This window comes from Mesoplodon mirus (assembly GCF_964341445.2).
Source record: "Mesoplodon mirus genome assembly, chromosome: 4".
Taxonomy (NCBI): domain Eukaryota; kingdom Metazoa; phylum Chordata; class Mammalia; order Artiodactyla; family Ziphiidae; genus Mesoplodon; species Mesoplodon mirus.
Window position 1 is genome coordinate 81,452,711 of NC_138979.1, and position 16,644 is coordinate 81,469,354.

Below are 16,644 nucleotides of genomic sequence, written 5' to 3' on the forward strand. Positions count from 1 at the left end.
GTTTTCTTTTTTTGTGACATCTTTGGCTTTGGTATCAGGGTGATGGTGGCCTCGTAGAATGAGTTTGGGAGTGTTCCTCCCTCTGCTATATTTTGGAAGAGTTTGAGAAGGATAGGTGTTAGCTCTTCTCTAAATGTTTGATAGAATTCACCTGTGAAGCCATTTGGTCCTGGGCTTTTGTTTGTTGGAAGATTTTTAATCATAGTCTCAATTTCAGTGCTTGTGATTGGTCTGTTCATATTTTCTATTTCTTCCTGGTTCAGTCTTGGAAGGTTGTGCATTCTAAGAATTTGTCCATTTCTTCCAGGTTGTCCATTTTATTGTCATATAGTTACTTATAGTAATCTCTAATGATCCTTTGTATTTCTGCAGTATCAGTTGTTACTTCTACTTTTTCATTTCTAATTCTGTTGATTTGAGTCTTCTCCCTTTTCTTCTTGATGAGTCTGGCTAATGGTTTATCAATTTTGTTTATCCTCTCAAAGAACCAGCTGTTAGTTTTATTGATCTCTGGTATCATTTCCTTCCTTTACTTTTCATGTATTTCTGATCTGATCTTTACGATTTCTTTCCTTCTGCAATGTTTTGTGTTTTTGTTGTTGTTGTTCTTCTTCTTTCTCTTATTGCTTTAAGTGTAAGGTTCAGTTTTTTATTTGAGATGTTTCTTGTTTCTTGAGGTAGGATTGAACTGCTATAAACTTCCCTCTTAGAACTGAGTTTGATGCATCACATAGGTTTTGGGTCATCGTGTTTTCATTGTCATTTGTTTCTAGGTATTTTTTTATTTCCTCTTTGATTTCTTTAGTGATCTCTTGGTTATTTAGTAGTGTATTGTTTAGCCTCCATTTGTTTGTAATTTTTACAATTTTTTTCCCGTAATTGATATGTCATTTCATAGTGCTGTGGTTGGAAAAGATACTTGACATGACTTCAATTTTCTTAAATTTACCAAGGCTTGATTTGTGACCCAAGATATGTTCTATCCTGGATAATGTTCCATGAACACTTGAGAAGAAAATGTATTCTATTGTTTTTGGATGGACTGTCCTATAATTATCAATCAAGTCCATCTTAATGTGTCATTTAAAGCTTTAGTCTCCTTATTTATTTTCATTTTAGATGATCTGTCCATTGGTGAAAGTGGGGTGTTATAGTCCCCCACTATGATTGTGTTACTGTTGATTTCCCCTTTTATGGCTGTTAGCATTTGCCTTATGTTTTGAGGTGCTCCTATTTTGGGTGCATAAATATTTATAATTGTTATATCTTCTTCTTGGATTGATCCCTTGATCATTATTTAGTGCCCTTCTTTGTCTCTTGTAAAAATCTTATTTTAAAGTCTATTTTGTCTGATATGAGAATTGCTACTCCAGCTTTCTTTTGATTTCCATTTGCAAGGAATATCTTTTTCCATCCCCTCACTTTCAGTCTGTATGTGTTCCTAGGTCTGAAGTGGGTTTCTTGTAGAGAGTATATATATGGGTCTTGGTTTTGTATCCATTCAGCCGTCTATGTCTTTTGCTTGGAGCATTTATTCCTTTTCCATTTAAGGTAATTATTGATATGTATGTTCCTATTTCCATTTTCTTAATTGTTTTGGGTTTGTTTTTGTAGATCTTTCCTTCTCTTGTGTTTCCTGCCTAGAGAAGTTCTTTTTACATTTGTTGTAAAGCTGGTTTGGTGGTGCTGAATTTTCTTAGTTTTGCTTGCCTGCAGAGGTTTTAATTTCTCTGTCAAATCTCAATGAGATCCTTGCTGCGTAGAGTAATCTTGGTTGTACTTTTTTCCCTTTCATCACTTTAAATATGTCCTGCTACTCCCTTCTGGCTTGCAGAGTTTCTGCTGAAAGATCAGCTGTTAAACTTATGGGGATTCCCTTGTATGTTATTTGTTGTTTTCCCCTTGTGGCTTTTAATATTTTTTGTATGTATTTAATTTTTGATAGTTTGATTAATATGTGTCTTGGTGTGTTTTTCCTTATATTTATCCTGTATGGGACTCTCTGTGCTTCCTGGACTTGATTGACTACTTGCTTTCCCATATTAAGGGAGTTTTCAAGTATAATCTCTTCAAATATTTTCTCAGACCCTTTTTTTAATCTTCTTCTTCTGTTACTCCTACAATTTGAATGTTGGTTCATTTAATGTTGTCCCAGAAGTCTCTGACTGTCCTTAATTCTTTTCATTATTTTTTCTTTATTCTGTTCTCTGGTAGTTATTTCCACTATTTTATCTTCCATGTCACTTATCCATTCTTCTGCCTCAGTTATCTGCTATTGATTCCTCCTAGAGAATTTTTAATTTCATTTTTCATGTTGTTCATCATTGTTTGTTTGCTCTTTAGTTTTTCTAGCTCCTTTTTAAACCTTTCTTGTATTTTCTCCATTCTATTTCCAAGATTTTGGATCATCTTTACTATCATTACCCTGAATTGTTTATCAGGTAGACTGCCTATTTCCTCTTCATTTTTTGGTCTTGTGGGTTTTTACTTTGCTCCTTCGTCTGCTGTGTATTTCTCTGTCTTCTCATTTTGCTTAACTTACTGTGTTTGTGGTCTCCTTTTAGCAGGCTGCATATTTGTAGTTTCCCTTGTTTTTTGGTGTTTGTCCCCAGAGGGTAAGGTTGTTTCAATGGGCTGTGGAGGCTTCCTGGTGGAGAGGACTGGTGCCTGTGTTCTGGTGGATGACACTGGATCTTGTCTCTCTAGTGGGCAGGACCACATCTGGTGGTGTGTTTTGTGGTATCTGTTAACTTATTATGATTTTAGGCAGCCTCTCTGCTAATGGGTGGCACTGTGTTTCTGTCTTGCTAGTTGTTTGGCATGAGGTGTCCAGCACTGGAGCTTTCTGGTTGTTGTGTGGAGCTGGGTTTTAGCATTTAGGTGGAGATGTTTCGGAGAGCTCTCACCAATTAATATTATGTGGGGCCAGGAGGTCTCTGGTGATCCAATGTCCTGAATTCAGCTCTCCCACTTCAGAGACACAGGCCTGACACCCCACCAGAGCACCAAGACCCTGTCAGCCACACAGCTCAGAAGAAAAGGTAGAAAAAAAAAGACATTAATTAAAATAAAATAAATAATAAAAAAATATTATTAAAATAAAAAATTAAAAAGTAATTAAAAAAAGACAGCAAGCAAACCAATAAACAAATCTACCAATGATAACAAGTGCTAAAAACTATACTAAGATAAACATAAAAATAGGAAACTAGTCAGTCACATACAGTAAACCCCAAGTCTACAGTTGCTCCCAGAGTCTACTGCCTGTATTTTGGAATGATTCATTGTCTATTCAGATAGTCCACAGATGCAGGGTACATCAAGTTGATTGTGGAGATTTAATCCACTGTTCCTGAGGCTGCATGGAGAAATTTTCCTTCCTCTTCTTTGTTCCCACAGCTCCCTGGATTCAGCTTTGGATTTGACCCCACCTCTGCATGTAGGTTGCCCTCTGGCACCTTTTCTTTGCCCAGACAGGAGGGGGTTAAAGGAGCAGCTGATTAGGGGGCTCTGGCTCACTCAGGCCTGGGGGAAGGAGGGGTACAGAATGTGGGCCGAGCCTGCAGCGGCAGAGGCTGGTGTGATTTTGCACTAGCCTGAGGCACACCGTGTGTTCTCTTGAAGTTGTCCCTGGATCACGGGATCCTGGCAGTGGCAGGCTGCACAGTCTCCTGGTAGGGGAGGTGTAGATAATGACCTGTGCTTGCACACAGGCTTCTTGGTGGCTTCAGCAGCAGCCTTAACACTTGAAGCACATCTCTCGTGTCTGCTCTGATAGACGTGGCTCATGCCCATCTCTGGAGCTCGTTTAGGTGGTGCTCTGAATCCCCTCTCCTTGCGCACCCAGAAACAATGTTCTCTTCCCTCTTACACAGGTCCAGACTTTTCCCAGACTCCCTCCCAGCTAGCTGTGGTGCACTAACCCCTTTCAGGCTGTCTTCATGCAGCCAACCCCAGTCCTCTCCCTGGGATCTGACCTCCGAAGCCCGAGCCTCATCTCTCAGCCCCACCTGCCCTGGCGAGTGAGCAGACAAGCCTCTCAGGCTGGTGAGTGCTGGTTGGCACTGATCCTCTGTGCAGGAATTTCTCTTCTTTGCCCTCTGCACCCCTGTTGCTGTGCTTTCCTACATGGCTCTAAAGCTTCTCCCCAGCCCACCCCCTGTTTCCACGAATGAAGGGGCTTCTTAGTGTGTGGAAACTTTTCCTCCTTCACAGCTCCCTCCCAGAGGTGCAGGTCCCGTCCCTATTCTTCTGTCTCTGTTTTTTCTTTTTTCTTTTGCTCTATTCATGTAGGTGGGGTGTTTTTTGTCTTTTGGGAAGTCTGAGTTCTTCTGCTAGCGTTCAGTAGGTGTTCTGTAGGGGTTGTTCCATATGTAGATGTATTTTTGATGTATTTGTGGGGAGGAAGGTGATCGCCATGTCTTACTCCTCTGCCATCTCGAAGTGCAATCCCATGACTTTAAATGGCTTTTGTTCTGCTGGCTTTGGCAGAGAACATGAGAACTCTGAACCTGAAAAAGTGAGATTATTACCTGCATTTCAGTTTAAGGTGAATGGAAGATGATTGAAAGGGTTTATTTTCTCAATAAGACTGTCTTCTACTGGGAGTTTCATAATGGAGGCATCGATAAGTATCATGGATGTGGCATTCCCAGTGCTTTTTGTATGTTTTGAAACCACAACAACAAGCATAACTGAGTACTGACTTCCAAGATTTGCATCTGGAAAATACACCATTAATGCTAAAAAAACAGACTTATTTGAGTATTATGGAGACCAAATCTTTCTTAGAATCCATCAATAGACATAACCATTACTGTAAACATGAGGACAAACAGGAATACTAACAAAACTTAAGGAAAGTCAAAGGTATTGACGATTAAATATAAATGGAAATCTTTCTTATAATGAGCTGCCTCATGTATCTTCTATGTCTTTAATCTATTGAACAGTTAATTTTTTCTTTGCATTTGAAAAATTGAACAATAAATCTATTTACATTGAAGAAAAATTAGAACGTCCAAATGAATGAAAAGAAAAATACCATATAACAACCTCTAGAGATAACTACTCTTTTCACCTTGATGTACCTCCTTTCAGGTACCTTTTAATCTATCTCTATCTCTAGATCTATATGTGTATCAATATACGTATCTACCTTTTTTTTTTTAACAATTGAGATTCTGTTAAACATAAGGTTCTGTAACCCATTTTTTTTACACATGACCCTATATCAGAAACATTATATTAATAACACTGAGTATATAATCTTTAAAATGGGTGCATAATATTCCGTTGAATGAATGAAACATACTTTGGTTAATCAATCTCCGATTACTAGACCCTTTGTATGTTTTGAATTTTATCTTTATAAGCAAGATAGTGATGGACATCTATTTATATCCATTCTTATGATCTTTTCTAATTATTTCCTTAGGAAGTTTATCCCAGAGTAAGGTCCATTTACAAGGCATACTTCTAAAAAAATAGATTCTGAGTTAGTGCCATGATGAAACTCTTTCACTTAGTGAAGGTCAGAAAGGAAGTTTGTGAAAGTGGCCTAAGGGCCAGGAAATTAGGGGGAAACTTTATCTGCTCAGGATGCCAATGATGATGTAGTTAGTCTTTAAAAATTCTGTGTTCCAAATGGAGTCTTCAACTTTGTACTCAGTTTGTTATACAAGAAATACAGAAAAGGACAATCACCCCCATATTAGTTTTCTATTGCTGCATAATAAAATACCATAAGCATCTTAAAACAACAAAAAGTTATTATCTCACGTTTCTGTGGGTTGAGTCTGGGCATAGCTTACCTGGGTCTTGGCTCAAGGTTTCAGGCGGCACTATCAAGGTGTTGGCTATGCTCTGGTTCTTGTTTGGAGTTTGGGGTCATCTTCCAAGCTCATTCAAGGTTGTTGCTGAATTCAGTTCCTTGTGGAATTGAAGTCCTTATTTTCTTGTTAAGAGTCACCTGGGGATTACTCTCAGCTCCTGGAGGTCACTCACAGTTCCTTGCCACATGGTCCCCATAGGCAGTTCATAGACTTTCTTTCACCTGATTAGGTCAGGTCCACCCAGAATAATCTTCCTTTTGATTCAATTGACTAGAAATCTTATTTATATCTGAAAAATCCCTTTTTTGCCATATAACATAACATAACTATACGAGTGATATTCCGTTATATTTTTAGGTCCTGCCCACACTCAAGTGAAGGATTATACAACATACACACAAGAAGGTGGGAATCTTGGGAAGGCCACCTTAGAATTCTGTCTACTACACCCATAGTTCAAATCCCCTAAGAAAACTGCTCTTGATATTTTGGTTATGTTCTAGATTTTTGTCACCATTATGTTTTGGTATTTTTTTGAAAAGAAATAGTTGTAATTATAGTGTTCAATCACCATTGAATCCTTTATTTTCTTTGTAATAATGTGCCAATGTATCACTGCAAATGTTTGATGAGCATAATTTAAAATTTTTTAGTTGATACTTGTTATAGACTGAATGTTTGTGTCCCGCCCCAATTCATATGTTGAAACCCTAACCCTCATTGTGATAGTATTAAGAAGTGAGGCCTTTGGGGTGATTAGGTTTAGATGAGGTCATGAGGGTGGAGCCCCCATGATGGGATTAGTGTCCTTATAAGGAGAAACATAGGTGCTTCCTTTCTCACCATGTGAGGATGCAGCAGGGAGGCAATCATCTTTTTATTTATTTATTTTCAATAGGTCCTTGTTAGTTATCTATTTTAAATATAGCAGTGTATACATGTCAATCCCAAAGTCCCAGTCTATCCCTCCCCCCTACCCTTCCCCTGGTAACCATAAATTCATTCTCTAAGTCTGTGAGTCTGTTTCTGTTTTGTAAATAAGTTCATTTGTATCATTTTTTTAGATTCTGCATATAAACGATCTCATATGATATTTGTCTTTCTCTGTCTGACCTACTTCACTTAGTATGACAATCTCTAGATCCATCCATGTCTCTGCAAATGGTATTATTTCATTCTTTTTAATTGCTGAGTAATATTCCATTGTACACATGTACCACAGTTTCTTTATCCATTCATCTGTTGATGGACATCTAGCTTGCTTCCATGTCCTGACTATTGTAAACAGTGCTGTAATGAACATTGGGATGCATGTATCCTTTCGAACCATGCTTTTCTCTGGGTATGTGCCCAAGAGTTGGATTGCTGGATCACATGATAGCTCTATTTTTAATTTTTAAAGGAACCTCCATACTGTCCTCCATAGAGGCTGTACCAATTTATATTCCCATCAACAGTATAGGAGGGTTCCCTTTTCTCCACATCATCTCCAGCATTTACTGTCTGTAGATTTTTTGATGATGGCCATTCTGACTGGTGTGAGGTGATATCTCATTGAAGGCAATCAACTTAAGGCCAGGAAGAGGGCCCCCACCAAGAGCAGAATCTGCCAGAACCTTGATCTTGGACTTCTAGCTTCTAGAACTGTGAGAAATAAATGTCTGTTGTTTAGGCCACCCAGTCTATGGTATTTTTCTAATAGCAGCCCAAGCTGACTAAGACAATATTGTGAATGGGATTTTTTTTTCAATTATATTTTTTAATGATTGTCATTGCCTGGATTTTAAGAATTTTCTACTTGATTCCTTTGTCATCAGTTTCTCATCATGGATATCAGGGAATGTAGGGGTCATGGATTTCTATTATTTTTTTCTGTTCTTTTTATAAATGAGAGATGAAGTATCAGAACAGATGAAGGATGGCTTCTCTGAGACAGACTCTTTCACTGATGAAATATTTATGATGACATGTTGCCTAGCAATTGTCACCAGATCTGCTTTCATTCACAAGACTGAAACTCAAGGGGGCACTTCCCCAGGAGATGCAGCAAAGAGAAAAACCAGCCTAATGAACACAGCCTCTGCTTCCTTGATGAAATTCCTCCTAGTTTTAGGCAAAGAAAATATTTATTGAGGAAATGGTCATGTTGGCTAGAATAACTTAATGGCTGAGTGAGAATAAAGCAGAAGGAAGACTTTGAAAAAATAAAAGCAGACAGATCATCAAGGAGCACTTATCTGTCATGTAGCAAAATGTTTTATTTTTTGTCACTGCCCACTGACATGTATCCCAACAACATTGTCTTTGTACCTGTTGCCTTGCCTGGTTCTGGCTGTCAAACTGCTGGGCTCATTAAGGTAAAACAGGCCTCCTGGGTTGGGGTCCCTGAACTAAGGATCAATCTTTTTCAGGGGTGTTGGCATCCAGGTATTAGAACATTCCACAAAGAAGGGGGCTAGGAAGGAAATTCTCTTTAAAAAGAATTGTGTTAGAATATAATTCTTTTAAGGTAGGGGGATGTTCAAAGACTATGCACTCCCTCAGAAGTCATTTTCTCTTTCCAGGTGTAATCGTCAAACCACAGAGTGCCAGACTGTTCTCTCTCTCCCTTTCTCTCTTTCTCTAAATATCTTCCTCCCTCCCTCCCCCTCTTCCTTCCTTCCTTCCTTCTTCCCTTCCTCCTTCTCTTAGTTTTTAATCACCAACATTTCCCCCTCCCACCCCAGAAACCCCATATTTTGCAAGTAGAATCACCACACCAAGTAAATGTAATTCCAAGCAGAAGCAAAGAAACTTAACATCTTTATTAACATGTGTAAATATGCCTTAACATGGGTAAGTGTGCAATCTCTATCAGAAAGTAGCTCGATGACCTCATAATTTCCCTGGTGGATGCCAAGGGGCAAAGCATCCCAAGTTGGAAATCATAAACCTAATCTATCCTCCTCATTTTCCAGAACACTTCAAACATGTAAATTACCCAGGAGGGCTCATGAGCACTCAGCAGGGAAGCTGGGTCCACGACCTCAGGTAGTGAGCAGAGATCATGATGACACATTGGAATCATCTGAGGAGCTTAAAAATTACCGACACCTGGATCCAGAGCGTCTGACTTAGTCGGTCTGGGGTGAGGCCAGGGCATCTGATTATAATGTGCAGCTGAGGTTAGAGAGACCACAAATGCTTCCCAGCATTGAGAGTCACTGAACAGGGGTTTTCTATTGAAGAGCTCTATCTTCCCCATCCCCACCCTACTCACTTTACTGATAAAAGAAGGACTTTAATTCAGAAATGAAGAAAGAGTTCAGCTGGGCTTTAAAAGGAAGGGAGGAGGTCCTAGCAGTTTATAAAAGACCCAGAAGACATTTTGCAGAGACCTCATAAGCAGTATGTAGTTGTGGCTGATGCATGCCTGTGGCCAAGAGCAAGGAAATAAGTTGTCTGACGTTGGGCAGGTCATAAAAGTCTCCAGAGGTCAATGTGCTCATCAGCAAAAGAGGTCTTAGGAAATCTGGGTCTTGCTAGGTAAGAAGCATGTGATGTAGTAGGGAAAGGGGGTGATGTGGCAAACTGGAGACTACACACCTCCTAAGGGATGCAGCTCATGCTGTGAAGCAAGAAAGAAACTCGCTGCTAGAAGATGTCTCAATTGTTCAAGGTAAGCCAGAAACACAGACTTTGATGTGAAACCGCCTGAACTTTACATTTTGGCAACACATTTAAATGTTTTTGTGTGTTTGTTTGTTTGTTTGTTTGCGGTACGCGGGCCTCTCATTGCCGCGGCCTCTCCCGTTGCGGAGCACAGGCTCTGGACGTGCAGGCTCAGCGGCCATGGCTCACGGGCCCAGCCGCTCCGCCGCTTGTGGGATCTTCCCGGACCGGGGCACGAACCCGTGTCCCCTGCATCGGCAGGCGGACTCTCAACCACTGCGCCACCAGGGAAGCCCCCACATTTAAATGTTTTAAATACACTTCTGGGGATGATATTAGTTGCTGGCACTCCAGCTGTGAAGGGCAGCAGCTTGTAATTTCTCACCCACATTATTTCCAAGGTCTCTTCCTGCTCTAATTTCAAGAATTCTTAACTGGGGTGGGTCTGTACGAGAGCTGCACAAACGATGACAAACTCTAGAGAGCCCAGTTGGGTAGTCACTGTTCTTTTACAGTTGAAAGGCTTGTTTTTGTCTTGGTCCTTGTCAGCCCCCGCTACTGCAGCCTGCTTGCTCCTAAGTACCATGAACTGCAGAGACCAGGCACAGATGAATCTCCTCTGAGTCTCAGCATCTCCTCATTCTGAAATGGAGATGACAGCTGAGAACTGTGAGCAGAGGCTCTGGAGAAGCAGGAGCAACATGCCTTCTGCAAGCCGTGACCAACAGTCCTGGGGGTGAAGGAGTGCCCGGCAATCAATGTGGCGTCCTCTCCCCAGAGCTGAGGTCAGGAGGTGCTTTCGATAGGTTAAACTGTTTGTCGCTGAATCTAAGTACAAAACTAGATTCCACACCACCCTCCCCCAGCTAGATTAGACTTCTAAAAATACCTTTAGCAGCACATACTCTATCTTGATGGGCTTGACAAATTAGTCATCAAAGTTCCTGCTGCTCAGGCAAGAGGAGTCCGTCCCTGGTCAAAGTTTCATTTTCTTGAAATCTGTCGCCTTCCCCAGGTCAGCAGAGAGCTGATGGGCATTTTGTTTAATACAAGAGTGAGTGCTCAGCCATCCGGTCTGACACAACAGTGATAGCGGCCAGAGAACCTTCTTCTCGTTGGGATCTGGGCTTTAGTAGCAAGGGATTGACTCTATGTCATCCCCTAATCAGACCGTGGAGAACAGTCTGTTCTCTAGCTGCTGGGCAGCCTGCAGTTGCACTCCCCAAAAGCTGTGGAGTGTGTTCATTTGTATAACACGCCTGGGAATCACATGAGTAGAAGCATCAAGATCCTTTAGGAGGTTTATATTGTACAATATCCATAAAAAAATAAAAGTATAAAAAATGGATTACACACTATTATCTATTTATCTAACCTCCCTACTAAGGAATGGAAAGAAGCCCACTGAAATCTTAAGTTTGACAATCTCTGGGTGTTACTGTGACTATGACTAAATTTTAGATGCTTTATGCTTTTATTTACCAAACTACCCACAAACAGCTTGTATTACATTAGCACACTTTTAAAAAGCTTTTACTCGTTTATATTGAGTAACATTTTTAGTTTTGCATGAAAGTTTGAGGTGAAATGTTACAGTTTTAAAATTGCTTCAAGTGCTGTTTCACTCTTAGCAGGATAATGTAGTTAGTAACTTATGATAATGACATATATCACATTCTTTAAATTACATAAAATTGCTCTAAATCACAGGGATATGTTCTGCAAATAACTGAATAAACCTTTTAAAAATATTTATACCCATTTGACTTAGTTGTTCCATTTCTGAGAAACTGTCTTAAAGAAATAATGTTAAATACAGAAAATAGGCATGAAGATGTTCATCATAGTGTTATTTATAAAACAACAAATTGAAAACAACTTAAATCTTTAATAAAAACATCTTAAAGTACGTCTAAAGTAAAAATATGAAATCATTAAAAATGATAGCCACAGGGGGCTTCCCTGGCAGTCCAGTGGTTAAGACTCCACACTTCCATTGCAGGGGGTGTGGGTTCAATTCCTGGTTGGGGAACTAAGATCCCACATGCGTGGCACGGCCAAAAAATAAGCAACAACAACGTGATTAAACCAGCCAAGATGATTAAATATAATACCACAAAAAGTCAAAAAAAAAGATAGCCATAAAAATTTTAGTAAAGTGGAAAATGCTTATTTTTAATGTTAAAAGCAAAAAGAAAATTCCAACATTTCATATACAGTATAATCACATATGGTGATAAGTTGTACTTACTACCTAGAATTACAGTGAGAATTCAATGAAATAACGCATCTGAACCCTTACCAAAGTACTCAATAAATGTAACTCTTAGTTTTCTATATACATGTAAATGTGTATAATAAAGACTAAAGGAGGGGTTAGTCAATAATTTTATTTTGGTAAAGTTATGATGGATTTTCAGAATTTTCTTTCTACTTTTCTATATTTTCTAAGTACTTCATAATGAGCCACTATTCCTTTAAATAGGGGGAAATAAAATTATATACACAAAAGTAAAGGTCATTCTATGTTTAGATTCCCTATTTTCAACACGGTGACAGAGGGGATGGAGAATCTTGTGATGCTTTTACACACTCAGCTGATCCAGCTATTAGGTTGAGATGCCACAGCCAATGCTTAGAAAATCAAGTAAAGATGAAACACATGTGAACAGACAAAATTCTCAGGGAAGGAATAATCTGAAACACATCTTATGAATGGATTGAAGGAGGAGACCTCCATGGGGTTGCCTCTCCCTCAGGAGAAGTGGCTGGAGCAGAGTGGGAATCTGCTTAGACAGATAATTGTAAACTTCTCCATCAATTCCAGGGGTGCCTGATATAATTTTATCTCAGTCAATTGGCAAAAAGCCATTGAGTGTTGACTCTGTGTCTTGTACCATTTGTCCTAATCCAACACCTAGCAAAACAGCCTCTGATGGCTCTGCTGGGCACAGTGCAGGGCTGAGTGGGGAAAAGAGGTGGTCATGGTGGGTGGGGGCCTAATCCTGATTTAGGAAGAGACTTATTCAGGAAGACAGATTTTTGAGAAGACACAAACTTTGTATTCTGTGAGGGCCTCGCTGATGTGGCTTTTATCCTCCCAGCCCTTTCCATTTCCTGCAGTGTTTCCATACTCGAATGTGTGTGTATATATAAACTACTTAACTGTCTGGGAGGCTGATGCTTGGTAAAAAGAATTCTCTGTTTCGTCATTGTGAAGGGCATGATCCATTAAATGATCTTCTCTCACTCGGTGGTAGAAGGCTTCAAGAGTGAGTCTACTTTAAAACAGTTCCTGTCACAGGCTTTGGGCCAGGAAAATCTTCATGCTCTAAGGTGCTTGCTACACGGTGGCTCAAAAATTGGGGGTCTCCTTGCTGCACTCTTTTCTGCATGGGATATTAAATATAAGTACTGCAGTGTGGGAAGAACAGGTGGCAGGAGGTTTCTTCCATCCATCCAGCAACACATGTGCCCCCCGGAAGAACTTGCTCTATCTGGGCATCGAGGGATGAGTGTTTGCTTTGGGGCTATTGGAGTTGTGTGCCCTCTGCCTTCCTCTCAGCAAAGCTTTAGGTGGAGTCATATGCACAAAGGTAGGGTCAGTTTCTCACCAGTCCATCTTTATTTCCACTTGGATTCAGGGCTGAGGAGATAATTTCCTGCCTTGTTGTATGCAGAACCCAGAGGAGGTTTAACCTTTGATGACTGAGTTAAACTCTTGAACATGCTGAATACTCATTAGGATTTAAATTAAGGATTAAATACTCTGAGAGGCTTGCAGTGTGACTGCACTCTGAGTACAGGCAGTCTCTGTAGCTGTCAACATGGAAGTGAAGTGCGATCTTGGAGTCTCTTGAGGCTCAGCATGGGCTGGCAAATGTGGATATTTGCCCTTGAACTTGCAATGTAAAATCCTTGCTCCTCTTTTCATAAAATCCAGGTGCTTCTACAGTACCTCTGTGCCAATCAGCTCAAAGCAGGCTTGGCAACTATTTGAAAAATCAAGTCTCTACCTTGAACACATCCAAGGTTGGTCTACTGTTAATTACTCTACTTGCCATGCTTTGGTTTTTGTTTCATCTTTGCTCCTACCTTGCTGTGTGATGTTGGGCCAGTCATTCAGCATTCCTGGGCCTTCTAACATGAGAGAGTTGGATCAGAGGAATGGTCTAGGTCCAACTTTGATTCTATATTAAGCAGGGACTTCAGAGTTTCCACTTTCTTCTTGTCTGTTCTCACGAAAAAATCTCAACCTTCAATGCCCTCATCTATCCAACTACTATAGAAGATATACAAATAAAATCAGAGGAGCGAACTTTTTGTACCTCTGCCAAATAGGCAAAGCACTTTGGAAATATATGCCATAACCTCTTCCCTTTGGCAATTGTATTCTACAGGATGCTAGTTCCTTATTTGGGAAGAAAATGTTTTTGTAGTTGAATACGGTTGGTTAACACTGCATAATATATCACCCTCTTAAAAATATACAAAGTACACTAGCTTTGTGGCCTGAGTTGTCCTGTTTAACTTCATTTACCCAGAATTTTAACCAGCATCTTTAAAAATATTCAACCATGGTGATCATATTTATCTGCTTGGCTCACCTTGTCCCCCTAAACTCTCTCCCTCTCCCAGAACAGAGGGCAATTGGCACATTTTGGATAATGTGACTCATTGCCTAGCAACACTTGATTAGACTGGAGATGGATACCTCACTGAAACTAGGCCAATTGGCTACAGTGGTCCACCTTCAACCTGCAGTGTGCCCTGAAGCAGCAAAGAACATCAGTCTGTAGAGGAAGCCAGAGAAACAAAGCAGATAATCAAAGAGGAACAGAGGTGAGAGTATCTGCATGGCATCCTTGATCCAGTTCATTCCTTAGGCCCAGCTGACTGAGGGTTCCTGGGATTCATCTGTATCCTTAAAATAGGTTTTTTTTTTTTTTCTGCTCAAGCCACTGTGAGTGGTTTCTATGATAGGCTTAGCCAGGGAGTGCTCCAGGAGTGAGACTGGCATTATGGCAGAATTTCAGCATTTAGCTGGTGGGAATGTTGGAAAGTGGGTAGGAGGGTTTTGGTATAAGTCATCTCTCAGGGAAAGTGGTACAAAAGAAGCCTAAGTAAGCAGAATTGTGTCAGACACAAGGGAGTGATCACTGTGACATGCAAGATGTTACTCTTCTGAAGGACAATGGGCTTGAAAGTGCATTAACCACGTCTTTTATGATTTGACATCTTGGCAGAGTGGGGGCTTTCTGGCTGGGAAGAAGCTGCCCCTTCCTAGGGCTAGCTAATCTAGAGATAGTACCTAACTTGCCCTTGAACACACCTTTTGTATGCGAAGCAACCAATATTGAGTCCATATCCCCAAATACCTCCTTTATCTAACTCTCACAAAATAAGTCAATATTCCCCTGCCCTAAATTACTCAGAGCCAGGTACCATAAAAGAAGCAGCATCCCTTATGCCCCAGAGCTCACTGGAATTATTCAAGCTAACCAATCTTAAAATGGTTACTCTGCCCTGTTTTGCTTTTCCTATAACAGTTGTGGTCTCAATAACAGTTGTGGTCTATACTTTTCCCCTCACTGCTGCTTTTTCCTCCTGATGGACACTTGTACTTCCCCATGTGGCCCTGAATGCCATGCCACTCATTTCTAAGAGAACTGAGAGTAACAACCATTTCTTTCAATGGCATTGACATCTTCATGTTGTTACCTTCATAAACTAAGACCCAAGCACAAATTTAAAAGCATTAGAGGGAAGGAGCTAAGCTATGAGCTATTTTATTCAGTTTTCCATAAAAATCTTGAGGAACAGAGAATTATGTTCTTTAACATCAAAGAAATAAAAGCTCAGAAAAGTTAAGTGATTTGCCCCCAGGTCAGATAGGCATTACCAATGTGGGCATATTCAAAACATGCCTCCCTTTGCTGAAGTAAGCATTCTTAATCACAACAAACACAGAGGGTCCCTGATCCACACTGTGCACATGGGGTAAACATGACAGATATGGTCTCTATACTTATGGAGTTTACATTCATTTTAGTGAGGAAATACAAAGCATCATAAGAGACTACTACAAGCAATTCTATGCCAATAAAATGGACAACCTGGAAGAAATGGACAAATTCTTAGAAAGGAATAACATTCCAAGACCGTATCAGGAAGAGATAGAAAATGTGAACATACGAATCACAAGTAATAAAATTGAGACTGATTAAAAATCTTCCAACAAACAAATGGCCAGGATCAGATGGGTCACAGGTGAATTCTATCAAACATTTAGAGAAGAGCTAACACCCATCCTTTTCAAATTCCTCCAAAAAATTGCAGAGGAAGGAACAATCCCAAACTCATTCTATGAGGCCAAAATCATCCTGATACCAAAAACCAGACAAAGATACTACAAAATAAGAAAATTACAGACCAATATAACTGATGAATGTAGATGCACAAGTCCTCAACAAAATACTAGCAAACAGAATCCAAGAGCACATTAAAAGGATCATACACCATGATCAAGTGGGATTTATCCCAGGGATGCGAGGATTCTTCAATATATGCAAATCAATCAATGTGATACACCATATTAACAAGTTGAAGAGTAAATACTGTATGATCACCTCAGTAGATGCAGAAAAAGCTTTTAACAAAATTCAGCACCCATTTATGAAAATAACTCCAGAAAATGGGCATAGAGGGAACTTAAGTCAACGTAATAAAGGCCATATATGACAAACCCACAGCAAACATTCTCAGTGGTGAAAAACTGAAAGCATTTCCTTGAAGATCAGGAACAAGACATGGATGTCCACTCTCATCACTATTATTCAACGTAGTTTTGGAAGTCCTAGCTACAGCAATCAGAGAAAAAAAAAGAACTAAAAGGAATCCAAACAGGAAAAGAAGTAAAAATGTCACTGCTGATGACATGAAACTATACATAGAAAATCCTAAAGATGGCACAATAAATCTACAAGAGCTAATTAATGAATTTAGTAAAGTTGCAAGATACAAAATTAACACACAGAAATGTCTTGCATTCCTATACACTAACAATGAAAGCTCAGAAAGAGAAATTAGGGAAACAATCCCATTCAACATTGCAACAAAAAGAATAAAATGCTTAAGAATAATCCTACCTAAGGAGGAA